Here is a 15,796-nt window from a genome sequence, read left to right on the forward strand (position 1 = left end):
AAAGGGAAAATGATACGGTCACCGTTTTAGGCATTACTTTCTAAACAGGGGTATAAAGCACAGCCCAGGGGACATTCTCCCCTTTTACACACATGCCAACTACTACTGAAATCAGTAAATGGCACCCTGTGTAACTCATGAGGAGAACTTGCTGCTGGGTCAAAAAAAGCGTGTACTGTCTATAACGAGCTGATTGGTGGTCTCGGCTTAAATTGTCATGGGTAGGCATTCACATTGCAAAAACCGTTAGTTTGGAGACTGGACTACTGGAGGTGGGCACTGGAAAAAGTTTAGGCTTAGCGGCCAGACAGTGTTCTTATCTTTGCCTAGGCTGTAACCTTTATTATGCACAGACGGATTCAGTTTCTAACGCAGTCCAATTAATTCCTGGAATAAGTGGGCACAGTTATACAGGTTTGTGGCCCAACAGCCCAAATGGGAGAAATCCATTCCCATAGTGGTACATGCAAGTGATGCAATAGACCTTGTGCCGGCCCTCTGCACAAGGGGTGAATTTCATGCCTCTGCAGGGAGCAGTGAGATGGTGCCAATAGAAGACCATTTTAAGTATTTATTTTAAACCTAAAATAAGTAAAAAATAAAAAGTAAATGAAAGTTTTAAGCTTGACTTGTAAACAAACCAAAGATAAATATCCTCTGTGCGTTAGATATTGTGCAGACAGTTCAGAAACATCAGAATGGGATATATTTTTAAGAGAACGCATTATCTTTCCTGCATACCATAAAAAGCAAAAGGCTACTAATATACTGTGTGTGTGAGAGAGAGAGAGAGAGAGAGAGAGAGAGGCAGAGAGAGAGAGGCAGAGAGAGAGTGCATGTTTGTATGTGTGTGAAAAAACGATGGCAATTCTTATATTCTGTAGCAGGCACTTCTAATTTTCTTAGTAATGAAATTTAGCATGTGGATACTTACTGAAAAGTTTGCATGTATTCGATATTAAAAGTAGCACAGATAAAAAGGTAATATATGCATCTTGACTTGATAAATAGGAGTAAGAAAACCCTTTATAATTAACAAGGCGACATAGGTAATAAAGAGAATTCATTACAACAGATTAATTGATGACACCTCCAGAAAATGGCTATTCATCAACTTAGAGGAATTGAAATTCCTGCACCCAATTGTCAATTAAATTATCCTACATTACATGCAAGACATTTGTGGATGCTCTTCGTTCCCCCTTTTATAATCATGCCATTCAAAGACAGCAAGAAACAAAAGGTGCAATGTGTATTTTAAAACTTAACACAGTAACGTGCCCTGGGAAAAATATCTTTAAAATAAGACCCATCTAACTTGATGTTTACAATGAATATATTAATGAAACAAGATCATCGTTCCATGTGGCATAATTCTGTAAAACATTTGACTATCTTAGTAAGGTACCAAAAATAATACTTATCTATTTGATCATTAAGTAGGGGTGCCCTTCCAGCCAATGCACTGCAATTTGTATCTGTCCCAACAGGCCACCCAGAGAAGATTTTCTCCCCTTCCAAGTGTAGCTGGCATACATGGTTCATTTGAGTCCTGATCTTGTGCAGGTGGTAGCGGTGGGATGAAGAGGGGGTAAACAGCAAGGTGGTTCCAGAGCTGCAGTCTTGCATCCAGTGCTAACATTTCACCAAGGACTGGAAGGGGCAAGAAAAAGCCATGGTCCAGTTCCCTTTAATCTAGCTACTGCAGGTAACAGCCTTCCTCATGGCTCTAGCCATCCCAACACAAGCCCATCAGGGACCCTAGCTACATATTTGGGTTACTAGCCCTTCCTGAATTCTGTGCCACCATGTCTACACTGCTATGCTAGCTAGATTAAAGCTAGCATAGGTAGGCCTATCCATGCTACAATCACACCTTAATTTGCTGCATAGATGTATCCCAAATGAACATTTTGCCCAGCTCGACACAGTCAAGTTTATGCTGTCACCAAATAAATTTCCTGCAGTCATGCACGTTCATGTTTCTGAGCAACTGGGTTTAAGATGTCATTGCAGGCAAAACATTATAATTAGCTCCTGTGATTGCAATCTCATATACCGAGACTGAAGGCTTGCCACTGTTAGCATTATTTCTATCCTTGAGACATCCGTTTAAAAAACAAAACAACAACAATTAACACTTCCCTTACTACCAGGAATTGTTTCATTAGTATCCTTTGGTGGATCTCAGATTGCAAAAACATTGGTTATTACAAGCACATGCAGTATTCATAGTATACAAAGGAACTCTAATCTAAGCAGAATTTTAATATAATTAAGAAGGCAATGGTACCATCTCATTAATGTTTCTCATCACTTCTCCTGTTCTCATCTCCAAGTGTTTCTTCATGCAGCCCTGTATGTCTGGAACAGTCTCCATCTGTCCATGCACTAAGTATCCCCTGTCTCTCTTCTCAGATTTCGTATTAAAAGCTACTTCTTTCACCTAGCCTTCCATTATTGATCTACTAGGATACTATCGGGCCCTACTTCTTTCCTCATCCTCTCAGTGTTTGCACGTCTAGAGTCATGCAGTTTAGATTTGCTAGCTCCTCTGGGTAGCATCCTGGCTCATCTATGTGTTTTCTAAAGTACTCTGCACATTAATAATGTCTAAACTCCAATATCTGAATTTCTTCTGGAGAAGCGTTGTGATAATTGGGCTGACAAATTTATCCTAACCGTGAGCTCAATTATAAAAAGTATATGAAAGTTCGTAAGAGGTTACAATAATCTATAACAACAAAAATTAAGTAGGTCAAGTGACTTTCAAAAACGAATGTTATAAACAGATGCAAGAGAACCAGACAGAGAGATTAAATAAGTCAAAACAACCAAAGGCCATACCAGTATGATTCAAGGACTGAGTCAAAATCGTGCTTGGTAAAAAACAGGAGATGTGGAACCGGAAATAAATGAATCAGAATTGATGTGTCAGATATTAGGCCTGACAAAATTAAGAGAGGATGGGCTATTCCACCCATCATTCCCTTTCTGGGTGCTTAAAACAAAGAGACTTTGGGGGGAGAAAGGACAGAAGAACAGACGGAGGCTACTGGAGTGAGCTTCACCATCATGGCTGCCATTCCCACTGTTTCCTGGGACTCTTAACTTTCATCATCCTGATCCTAAGAGATGTCCTGACCTAGTCAGGCCAGAGAGAGGATCCAATGACATTGCGATCCTTCCCAGCTACAGGTGAATCCCAACCACCACCTGAGAAGAAACAGGATTGGACTTTAACAGCAGCAGCAGCTCCAGTGAATCTCAACTAATTTCTTCTCTTTTACCCAAAAGGACAGTTATAACTATCTTTGATATCATCTAAGTGACTGGCAAATAAGGGTTTTTTTCCGTCTAAAACTTCACAGCTAAAGGGAAAGGGAACAAGGGATGTTGTTAAAATGAAAGCCTTACTTAATACTTTACATTTCAAATGCTTTAACAGAATCCTTCATTTCTGTATCTTTAATAAAAGGTTAAAGATGATTCTTATGGTGTTTCTGCACCATGGTACTAAGCAGGCTTAGATCTCTTTATACACCTTGTTTAACACTCTTTAATGTTGGACAGTGACTAGGTCACGTGAACACCTTTGACCCATGTATTCCATCTAAATTAATAAAACAGAAGTTAGGTACCATAATTCAATATACAAGACAACAGCTGCTACACTTAAGTACTGTACCTACACTAGCAATAACTAGCTATGTATGTAGTGTTATGTATGGTACTTCATCATCTGCAGTATACAAGATGACATAAGGAAAGGAATAATCTCCTCATTACACCAATATATACTCCTAATTCACTTCAAATCACTTTTCTCTTCTCCACATGGTTCAGATATGTGTGTCAATATTTTTATTTAATGACATCTTTCAATTTGCTAAATGCATGCATTTTTCATGCACATAGTCTTGTTTTCATTTCATTTCATTTCATTTCATCAGGAAGGAAGGGAGCTGATTGATTCCTCGCCCTCCCCCTTCATTGACTTAAAACCCTAGCCTGGGCCATGTGGAGCCTCTTTCTGACCATTCCAGCAGCCCCATCCTCCTCACCCAATACTGGTAATCTCAGAGCTGCGTTCTGCGGATGCTCCAGGTCTGACCAATCACCTGTTTTGGGAGCAGGAATTTTTTCTTCCCATAGGGACCAAATTGGCAGAGGCCCAGGAGTTTTTTTTGCCTTCCTCACTCATGCTGGAGGCACAGTTAAGTTACATAAGAATAGGATTTAATCATTAGTGATCGTATTTCGTAAGGGTTTTAGTTTGTTGCAATTCGCGGCCAGTTTCCAATGTTGTTAAAAGGATAAAACGAACAGTCCCCAGAAGTAAAAGACCTGGAATTTTACTGATTGGGCTTTGTGCTTATGGGATAGGGGAAGACTTCATGGGCTCAGGTTCTCCCTTTTAGCACCGTCTATCCCCCTCGCTGCACGGTGGTGGTAGAACTCAGAAAAGTGAGCTGAGTCCTGGGGGTAGGCTGAGGAGGGTCTACCCTGAGTTATGGGTTATATGGTAGAAGCCCTGCACTGGAACCTCTTAAAATGCATGATAGGGTGGGTAGCCCTCTTCCCGTATGTTAAGTTTAATAAAGTTGAGGCCGGCTGCTGAAAATCCATCCCTATGTTTGTCTTCATTTGCTGTCACGTCTACTTCAAAGTTTCTTACCATTAAAATATACTGTAATTTTGTACTACAACAGTGGTGCATACAAGAGACACTTCTCTGTCTTTTCTAAAATATGTTCCTAATTTGGGGACGTTGTACCAGGCATGTGATAAATCAACTTAAGCAAGTGTGTTGACATTACTAAAGATAAGGAAGAGGATTTTATGCCCAATACATATATTTTAATTTCTAATGCAGAATTTCTCATTTAAGTATCTGCTTTTCAGTTTTCAAGTTGAATTCTAATCAGTTCTCCTAATCCATTGGCAGCTAAAGGAGAAAAAAAATGTTGAAGGAAATTAGATGCAGCTTGGATAATTGATGTTTGTATGCCTGGCTTTAATAAAAATACTCTGTTAAATCAGAGATGAGTCTAAAAAGATTCAATCAATAAGACACTGAATCAGGTGGAGAATTCAATCTTGGGTTTTATTGTAATCTTATAAATAAACCACAGATCAGTTGAAATGGTGCAGAAGATTCACTTATAAACTCTGCTGAAATTTGGGAACATTGTTGCTTCCCTACCCTGAGTAGATCTTGCAGTTCTAAATAACGGTCTTCTGAAGTAACTGTAACAGCATTCAGATGCTGTGCTAGGATGAAAAGATTTTTAGTATTTTATGTGCACGGAGAAAACCTGTAAGTGTGCAGATTGCGCAGTGGGGATTAAGAACCCACCCACTGAACACTGGGATAAATATATATTAACATAAACAGCATCTGATGCACCTGGAACATAAATGCACATTTAGAGTAGTGTACTCTGCCTGCATACAAGAAAGATCACCTTGAACAACATATTAATAATTAACATTTCTATCCAACTTCATGTCCTATAAGACAAGTCTATATTTCAGTAACCTTTAGTAGGGTAATCTAGATATAGGCATCTCCACAGGGCAAGTGTTTCCTTTTACACAGACAAGGTGGGTGAGGTAATATCTTTTATTGGATCAACTTTTGCTGCTGAAAAAGACAAGCTTTTAAGCTACACAGAGCACTTCTTCAGACACACACACACAGTAGACTTGAAATCTCCATTGAGGCGAGCTACAACCAGTTTTGTAGCCTTCCAGTGAAGAAAAAACAATGGGCAGTAACGTGAAGGCATCGTTACAGCTAGATACTCAATATACATCTCATCAACTCCAAGTTTCAGAGTTAGTGGTGGAAACTGAACCGTGTTAACGTGAGAGCTGTTCGTGCTAGAGGACAGTATTGAGCCTTTTGTAAATGTCAAAATACCATTAATATGCAAAAATGAAATATCCATCAGTATTGTGTGTACATACATATACCACAAAAATATGCATATACATATTTCTGTCTGTCTCTCTCTATAAAATTACATACATATAATTATGCACACATTCTGCATTGCCGTATCATTTTAAATAATGAAGCTGTGAACTACAGTTAATTACTTTTTGTTTATCCTGTCATCACGATACCAAACAAACCCTTCAAAAATGTTAAAAGTTTAAAACTTCAAAAAAAAATTAAATGCAGTTCTACAATTTTTAACACAGTAATTGTGCTAATGGATTACTCTTAAAGCTGTATAGCTCCTTGACAAAATCCAGTCAGTTATTATGTTGCAGGCAAGTAAGAACATTCACAGTATGGCATGTGGACAGCTTTGGTCTACTGGTACTTTAAGTTCAGTTTGTACAGTTATATAATATGTAACTGCCTATTATGGAACTTCCTATATATTTCTTGGTCTCTAAAATGTTCTGAAGTCTTAAAAAACATATTACAACATTCAGTTATCGTACATTTAAGAATTAATATGAGGGGGCATCAATGAAGCATTCCCCTAACCCCAAAAATCCATTTATAAATCTATAAACAGGACGTCTAGCTGTCTGCAGCTGCAGAGTTCCAGTCTGCCAAGTATCCTCTGAATTCTACAGTGCCAACATGAATATTGTATTTGATGGAAAAACAGGAGAGAGCACTTGTTTTTGGTGAAAAACTAGATATTTGCATGTTTCTATTTTTCTTTCTTTCCCCCCCTCCCATTTTACTGTAGAACAACTAGAGCAGACTTAGAACAATGATGCATGTTAGCACTCCACAGCAATGACATCTATTTAGTATCGAGTATCTCTGATAGCTTGAAAAAAATAAATTAAAATAAAATAAAATAAAAATTAATACTTTAATTATAATGAATCTAATCATTGTAAGTGGAAAAATAATTTTAAGAATATCTTCATATACACACAATGATCATGGATAGAAGACACTGAAGGGGAAGGCCAAACAACTTGGTATCTGGACCGGATAGGTGCAGACCTCAGAGAGACCAATTTTCATGACAGCTGATCCCGAATAGGGAAGTGACATGAAATCAGAAGACCATATCTATCTATCTAGACAAGTAATTCAAGATGAAAATGACTGCAATACTCAGGTTCCCAAAATCAAAACTGCTGCTAATGTTCTCTTTGTGAGATACTTCTACCAAAGACAAATTAATGTTATCTAATCTTGTGACAGTAGGAAAAACTAATCTTCTGGATTAGTTGTCCATCTACTACCAATGTAAGATCTCTGTCACTCTCTCTCTTCCACACACTCTCACCCTCCCTCTATACCATAAACAATATTCTAAAATTACTGATATTGCTGTCTGACCTTGCGGTAATCAGTTGCTCTGAAGCTTGATCCATTTATTTTAGCTGAAACAAGCTGCTCAGCAAATGTCAGTAAAACCGTATCTGCAGTGAATTAAAAGCTACATTGACAAAGAACTTCCTTATAGCTTGCTGTGATTGAAATCTGACAAAACCTCTTTATACCTCCAGGCACCTAAACATATTGATTGACCTCTCCTCTTCAAATATAAATAAGCTCTATTTAACCCCTTCACCAGCTAATGACATATCTAAAGACTATGAAGCAGGTAATTTTTCATACGTTTTGTCTTCTTTTTTGTGGGTGATTGTGGCAAAACAGTGGGAATATGAAGTCTAAGGTGCCATCTAATGTCTGAAATATTTTCCATATATTTGAATGCTATACAGTGAGTTTGCGTGATAGCTGGAATGTGTTTTCAGGCTAACGGGGCACTATATCACAGTTGATAGGTCTAAGTATGTAACAAGTTTGACAACAACCCGTTGTTAAAGGTCCTAGCTTCAGGTCTGTGGATATATAATTTTATATAACTGATCCATTCAGGTATCAGAAACAGATGAACAAGAAGGGCAGGTGAGCAGCATACTGGTAGATACTGCTTTTCAAAGAGCGCCCCCTGCTTTTCTACCTTCAAGGCAATGAGTCAACTAAGGGAAAATGACTGAAACCAGAAACCTTCAAAAACGGGGAAGCTGTCAAAGTGAGGTTGTAAACGAGTATGCCATGGGAAGACACTGAGGTCCCAGCAGTAATGGTTTGTAAGAGCAGACTGAGGCTATGGCTACGCTGCAGAATTTACAGTGGGGCAGCGGGACCAATGCAACTGCTAGTGCAGACCCTCTACGCTGATGGGAGAGCGCTCTCCCATCGATTTAATGGCCCCAGCCCCTGCGAGTGGCGGTACCTATGCCCGTGGGAGAAGCTCTCCTGCCAATATAGCGCCGTCCACACCAGCACTTAGGCCAGTGTAACTTATAGCGCTCAGGGGGGTGGCTTTTTCGCTCATGGTGTCGACAGCATCCTAACTTATACAGACGTAAGCTGGAGGTAAGGTAGCCTCAGTAAAACTCTTTGGGATAGACCCACAAAGGGATTTAGGCACCTAACTGCTACACAAAACCCATGCTCAGCTCCAAGCTGACTTGCAGGTACCCGAATTCCCATGATGCCTGAGTTTCTGCCAGTAATCCTACACATAGCTGCCTCAGACCTGATGACCAGCACCTAAGTCCCAGCGAGATCCTCAAATTAGATGTTCCTCTGCCTATCTTGCCTGTAGGGCCCGATCCATTAAGCATTAAGCCGAACAGATCGAGCACCGCATGAAATGCTGGAGGAGGAGGAGATGATGGTGGTGCTCTTATAGCCTGTAGCCCAGTGGTTACAGCACTCACACAGGTTGTGGGAGACCTAGGTTCAAATTCCCACTCTGCCTGCTGTGGAGCAGGGAGTTTTGAACCAAGGGCTCCCACCTCTCCAGAGAGCTCCCTGGTGAAACTGTTCCACTTTTAAAAAATAATTAGGTAGTCATGGGAGCAAGGACTTGAACTTGGCCCACATCCAAGGTGAGTGACCTAACTCCTGGGCTAACGGATCACTCCCACTCTCTCTCTCTCTCTGGCCCAAGAAAGGACTTAGGCACCTAACTCCAGGAGTGGGTTCACGGCTGTGAATCCTGAGCAGAAATAGGTGCCTAAGTCCCACTGCTCTCCTCAGCATTTCCTATTGGCTGGCTTAGGCACCTCCCCGCTTAGCTTGCTGCCTTTTGTGGCTCCCTCTCTTAGGTGCCTGACTCTCCCTATACATTGTTCAGAGAGCTTTGATGCCGAACTTGGGGCTGTGGATTCCATTAGGCAGCAGTGCGCCTATTCATTAGGCGATGCAATGCTGAACCTAAATCCCCTTTGTGAATCTAGCCTCCGGAGGATGGATACAGGGGACAATCTTACAATCTCTGTGCTCATTTTTGTCAGCTCCAGTCTGATGTCAGAGATGGACACTTTTCCAAAGAGCAGAATACTCCATGTGTTTAGGGTTGTAGCTCCAGCAGCCATCCTCCAAAACAAACAGGCACTTCTATAACGTGAGGGCCTCCAAGAGCTTCACAAACCCTAATGAATCAAGCCCTACAGCTCTCTTATCAGGTAAATGTGCGTTGCATTGAGTGGCCCAAAGTGACATAGGAAGCCTGTGGCAGAGCCAGGATCAGAACCTAGATCTCCCATCTCTCAGTTTTAACTTTCTGCTTTGCATGCGTACGTCTACATTGCAATAAACAACTAGAGGCACCGAGTCTCAGAGCCTGGCCAGCTGACTTCGGCTGCCTGGCTATAAAACAGCAGTGTACATTCTCGGACTGGACCACGGAGGGTCTCAGAGCCCAGGCTCCAGCCTGAGCTTCTGCACTGCAATGTTGTAGCCCTGCAGCCCAATTTCCACAAGCCCGAGTTGGCTGACCACAGGTCTTTTCCTGAGGTGTAGGCATACCCCATATGTCTGACATGCCTGGGCATGACGATTACAATACTCAATGTGGGTGCCATTAGTCATACCATCTGAAATGTGGATCAGGAATGGATTCCCTGCATACATTACCTGCTGCAGTAGACCACCCACATAAACCTGGCTGCATGTGATTTTACATACTTTTAGCAAAGGAAGAGATCCAAAAGCAAACTCCAAGGATGTCATCTGGATTTGTAACACTCTCTGAAGAATTCTGAATCCATAAACCAAAGAATGGATGACACTCATCCATGTACTTTTCTTTTTTTAATCTGACAGACACAGTACGGATAATCTTCATTGAATATATAATCCAAGAAAATATAAAGCTATGCTCAGGAGACCTGTTCTACGCTGGGCAGCCAAAATGAAGAGACAAGTAAAATGGAGACACATTGTTCCCAGGAGCAGAGCAGATATAGAAGTCTCAGCCAGGTCCAGACCCACATTTCTGCCAAAATACAAAGAGCACTGTATCCTAGAATCATAGAAATATGGGGCTGGAAGGGACCTTGAGAGATCAAGTCCAGCCCCCTGCACTGAGGCAGGACCAGGTAAACCTAGACCAGCCCTGACAAGGGATTGTCCAACCTGTTCTTAAAAACCTCCAATGATGGGGATTCCACAGCCTCCCTTGGAACCCTTTTCCAGAGTTTACCTACCCTTAGAATTAGAAAGTTTTTCCTCACATCTACCCTAAATATCCCTTGCTGCAGATTAAGCTGGTTATCATTTAAAGGTTGTGCTGCCCTCGGAGAGTGCACAAAAGTTATTCCATATTTTAATGTTATCTGCTCTTTTCTTTTTATTAAAAAGCAAACAAGAAAAAACATGCACCCATGGGACAAAACTGAGCTCCATGGGACATAAACGTTCAGTGCCACACATTGGCCTTTAATTTTGTCTCTCCAAAACTTGGCACCCACAACACTCAGTTTTGGGTATGCAAATTACACTTCTAATTAGGCTGGAAGATGTATCACTCATGATTTGCTTATTTGTCTGATTTATATGTAACAGTGTTATTTGTATATATCAATCTGTCCTTCTGAGGGTGCAGACTCTTTGGGCCTGATTTCAGAGGCCTTATGCACCCGCAACTTGCACTGAAAGTGTAGGTGCTCAGCACTTCTGAAAATCAGGTATTTGGCCTTACAAATTTAGAATCCACTTTTAAAAAATACTTTTCTGAGTATGAACTCAGTTGTATTGCACTTTTGCCATAGTGTTCGGGGGATAGTGGGAGACTGGCAAAGCATTGAGAGAACTGCTATAATTTAGAGAAAAATGACCTAAATTAAAATGGTAGTGGTCAGTTCTGTGCTGGGATTTGACAAGTCTTTTTTAGTTTTTGGGGAACACATTTAACTTTGCTGAAGTTAGTATTACTTGGCATTACTACAGCATGTTAATGTATGTACAGTGCTTTTGGCAGGTAGGGAATGAATCCTCACACCTGTCTGAGGGAGGTAAGTATCATTAATCTGCAGCCAGGGAAACTCAGGCAAGGCAGAGAGGTGAAATGATTTTCCATGTCCATACAAGAAGTTGGTGGTTGAGCTTGGATTATAACTCAGGTGTTCCTGTCTCCCAACACCAATCTCACTCCTTTACAACACATTGCCTTTTAGTGGTAAATTAACCTCCCCTCATCCTGGAGGTTTTCAAATTGGTTTCATCTGAATGTTTATATTTTCTGGCATGAATACAGTGATCATGAAAAGCAGAGACTGATGCAATGACTGATGCAATGACTGAAGTATAATGGCTCTCCAATGCAGTCCACCACGCCAATATATTCCTTACTATTAAGCCATCGTTTTTGATCAGACTGGGCTGTACCGTTTTGCCAATGTGTGTGAACACCACATCTATGATGGATTACATTGAAAATCACCACATACACTATACTTGTTTTCTAATCAATTTTGAATGCCGCTTTCTAATGGTGAAAGTTTAGTGAATGAACTCGTTCTAGACTTCTCGGATGGATTTGATGTAGTTATTAAAAACTATACATGGATCTCAAAATGATTGAAAAAATAATGCAAAAACCCCCAAGCAAGACTATTCTCACCCTTAACACTTTCGTTATGTCTCACTTTTCTTACTGCAGCACCTGGACTGCAAAGGAGAGCTGGTCCCATTGCGCTAGACGCTGCACTACATGCAGCAAAGGAAAAGTCTCTGCACCAAAGAGCTTACAAACTAAACAGACAAGACATTCTAGGAGCAGGGAACCATCCACACTATTTGGGCAGGGAACTGAGGCACAGAAAGATCAAGAGACTTGCCATAAGCCACACAGGGGTCTGTAGCAAAGCTGGAACTGAATCTAAATCTCCTGATTCCCAGTCCAAATGCCTCAGCCCACAAGACTCTTGCAAATATCTTTTTAACAGAAATTCAATTCTATAACATCCTTTTCTACTGCTTAAGAACCACGACATATGGCTCAAGAGCCACATCAATCCTATGTGAATAGAGAAGTAAATGGAACCTTTGCACAAAAAATCAATGGGCGTGCATGGCTCTCAATGTTTTCCTATGGATCAGCATATGATATATTTCGTTATAACATATACTGGCACAGACTTACACATACATTATTTGCATTACAAAATATATGCAAAACAAGGGAAAGGAACACACAGGCCAACATTTTACTAAGTTAAAAACTTAAAAAACCAAACAAGATGCAACTTTATATATTCTGTTTTATCCAGGGAAAAAGTATTTTAAATACTCTTATTTTCAAAACTAAAAATGGATTCTAAAACTAATCTACAAACTAAACTATGGATTCTGGATGCACCCCTACTAAAAAGCATTTTTATTTTTTAGCACTCTGAAAAGGTCAGAATTTTGAGGGTTAAAATAACTTCAATGGAAAGAAATTTGAACAGATTCTGATAGCACTAAAATTAAGTTTGAAATATACTTTTAATGGTGTTTAGCATTAAATTCAAAAATACTCAATTGCCACATAAATTATATAGAATTACAAAAATACAGGCTGGACATTATACTGAACTCAGAGTTGCAGTGTGATTACACACTGACTTATTCATGAGATTAGTCCAGAAGAGAGATAAGCACTATTGCTAGCTACAATACTCAAATGATGTAATAAAAGGTTGAAATCATATAGGCATATCTTTGCTCAATATGCATCTGTTCCCACTGATAGTTGGGATATGAACATTTATGAATGCCTTGAAAATGCTATTTTAACTGCAGGTTAAATGCAACCTGCCTTATTCAATGTTGAAATCTTACTCAGATCCACTAACTTTTCCTATTAGAGCCCATCTAACAGTCCATTTACAAAGATTCAGCATATGTATCACATTGGTGTGAAAGATTTAGACAAACATAAACATGAAATCAATTGCTCAACACATCCACTAGAGGACAGTGCAATTCAATATGGAAAAGTGGAAAATATGGAAAATATCCCCTTGGAGAGAAGACCTGGGTTATTTCTTCTACTTACAGCCAAGCCATCTAATTTTACTTTATAAAAATGGTGTAGAATTTTATTTTGCTTCTTTGGGAAGGAACTTCCAAAGCCTGAAAGTCACAAATTTAAAGAGGGCAAGTTATCTAAAAAGGAAAACAGGAAAGCTTGTGGCTGTGTGAAGAAATATGAATATAATGACATTTTTAATGTTTTTTACCACTGTAAAATGGGTCTAGATTTTAAATTAGTCCAAAAAAAAGCATAATTGTTACCTCATCAGGAGAAAAACTCTGGTGGAAACACAGGAAAGAATTCAGATTCCCCAGCCAGGTGTTGACTGGCTGATGGGGAGAGGCAGGAAAATAGATTTTCTTAACTGCTGGGACTGGAAGCATGGCCACCATTCCCACTAAGTCAGGAGACAAATCAACCACAGCTGCAAAACTATTTAGGCTGTCAATGGCTGTTATGCTTGTGCTGTGTGCACTTTTGGAGATATATGGCGCTAAGAACCGTCACAAAGCTCAAACCATCACTCCTTTCCGCTCCAAGTGCAGGGTGCATTTATTTGACCTTGCCTTCTCTAAGATAAAACATAGCAAGAGGTGTGCGTGTGCATGCAGTGTGTATGATTCTCCATCTGGGGAGAGAAAGCACAACATGGGACAGACGTTAGGCATGCGGTTTAATGTATTGCTGGAAGGTGCTCAGATACTGTGGTGAAGAGCACAGTACCAAAACCTGTATAGAATAGAAAATAAATTGTGAATGGATGTGGATTATAATATCTGGACTGCAGATTAGCAGTCCATATTAGTAATTAGCATATTAGTTCAGGGGTCCTGCTGGCTAAGGAGAAGACTGAAAACCTTTCACCTGATATAACTAATTTGGCACTCTGTTGGATACTTTGTTCTGGTTAATTCACCTCACTAGAAAGAAAGGTTTCAAGATTCCAACCGCCATGTGTCTGCAAAGTTATTCTGCAAATCCAATGAGTCATTTGAATTTCATGCGCTGAGCCAGTGCTCCAGGCCCTCCTCTCCATACCTGCCGCAAACTCAGATCCAGAATGCTCCACCATTTGATTTGGCTGTCAAGAGAAATAAAAGTTATTTGCTGGACTGGGAAAGACTGCCGAAAGAATTCAATGATGTGTTCCTTCTGTCTCTCTGAAGGGATTACTGTTGTGGACCTAGAAATCCTTTGACAGGAGTGAGAGAAAAGTTCAGATCCAAGGTGTTCTGTAGCAGGCTGGGATGTGCTCAGCATGGGGACCAGGCCTAGCTCCCAAGGGGACTTGTTTGTGACATTTTTCTTCCTGGAATTCTCCCTTATTCCCTTTTGGTCACAATATGGGAAGAGATTCAAGAATTAACTGGCTCAGTTCCCTAGCTCAATGGAACCCGGAATGCTGGACTGTGTGTCCCAGGCCCCATACTTGATAAGAGACTTCTGCTCAAGTGACCGTGGTCTGTGCTTGTGGAGCAGAAAGAAATGAGTTGTATCCCCACCGTCACTATGAAATTCCAAATGGACACGGTGGGCAGCAAAGAGAAAACTGTGAACTTCCAGGCTGTCATGGCTGGTACGATATCTATTTTTAGCTCGGCACTCCTTGCAATGACAATACTCCGAATGCTTTGTTTTGTTTACAGGATGACACACTGAGTCCTAGCACAAGGAAGCAGTTGGGATCTAACAATGATGTCACTGTTTTCATGTACCCTTTGTACCTGATGACAATTATATTAATAGAAAGCTAACTATTCCCCTAGTGTGACCTTGTCAAGGTTCCTTTCCCACTCTGAACTCTAGGGTACAGATGTGGGGACTTGCATGAAAGACCCCCGAGCTTATTCTTACCAGCTTAGGTTAAAAACTTCCCCAAGGTACAAACTTTGCATCGTTCTTGAACCCTATGCTGCCACCACCAAGTGTGTTAAACAAAGAACAGGGAAAGAGCCCACTTGGAGACATCTTCCCCCAAAATATACCCCCCAAGCTCTACACCCCCTTTCCTGGGGAAGGCTTGATAATAATCCTCACCAATTGGTGAAGGTGAACATAGACCCAAATCCTTGGATTTTAAGAACAATGAAAAAATCAATCAGATTAATAAAAGAAGAATTTTAATTAAAGAAAAGGTAAAAGAATCACCTCTGTAAAATCACGATGGTAACTACTTCACAGGGTAATCAGATTCAAAACGTAGAGAATCCCTCTAGGCGAAACCTTAAGTTACAAAAAGACTCAAAAACAGGAATATACATTCCATCCAGAACAGCTTATTTTACAAGCCATTAAAGAAAACCTAACGCATTTTCTAGCTAGATTACTTACTAACTTTACAGAAGTTGGAGAACTTGCATCCTGATCTGTTCCCGGCAAACGCATCACACAGACAGACAAACCCTTTGTTCCCCCCCACTCCAGATTTGAAAGAATCTTGTCCCCTCATTGGCCATTTTGGGTCAGGTGCCAGCAGGGTTACCTTAGCT

General features: G+C 40.4%; 1 protein-coding gene across 1 annotated transcript in view; it reads right to left on the minus strand.

Annotated features, from left to right (window-relative positions):
• Positions 1-15,796, minus strand: part of SUCLG2 (succinate-CoA ligase GDP-forming subunit beta) — a 235,418-nt gene that overhangs the window by 16,752 nt on the left and 202,870 nt on the right. The window lies entirely within an intron of this gene.

This window comes from Lepidochelys kempii, chromosome 7 (genome assembly GCF_965140265.1).
Source record: "Lepidochelys kempii isolate rLepKem1 chromosome 7, rLepKem1.hap2, whole genome shotgun sequence".
NCBI classification, from domain to species: domain Eukaryota; kingdom Metazoa; phylum Chordata; order Testudines; family Cheloniidae; genus Lepidochelys; species Lepidochelys kempii.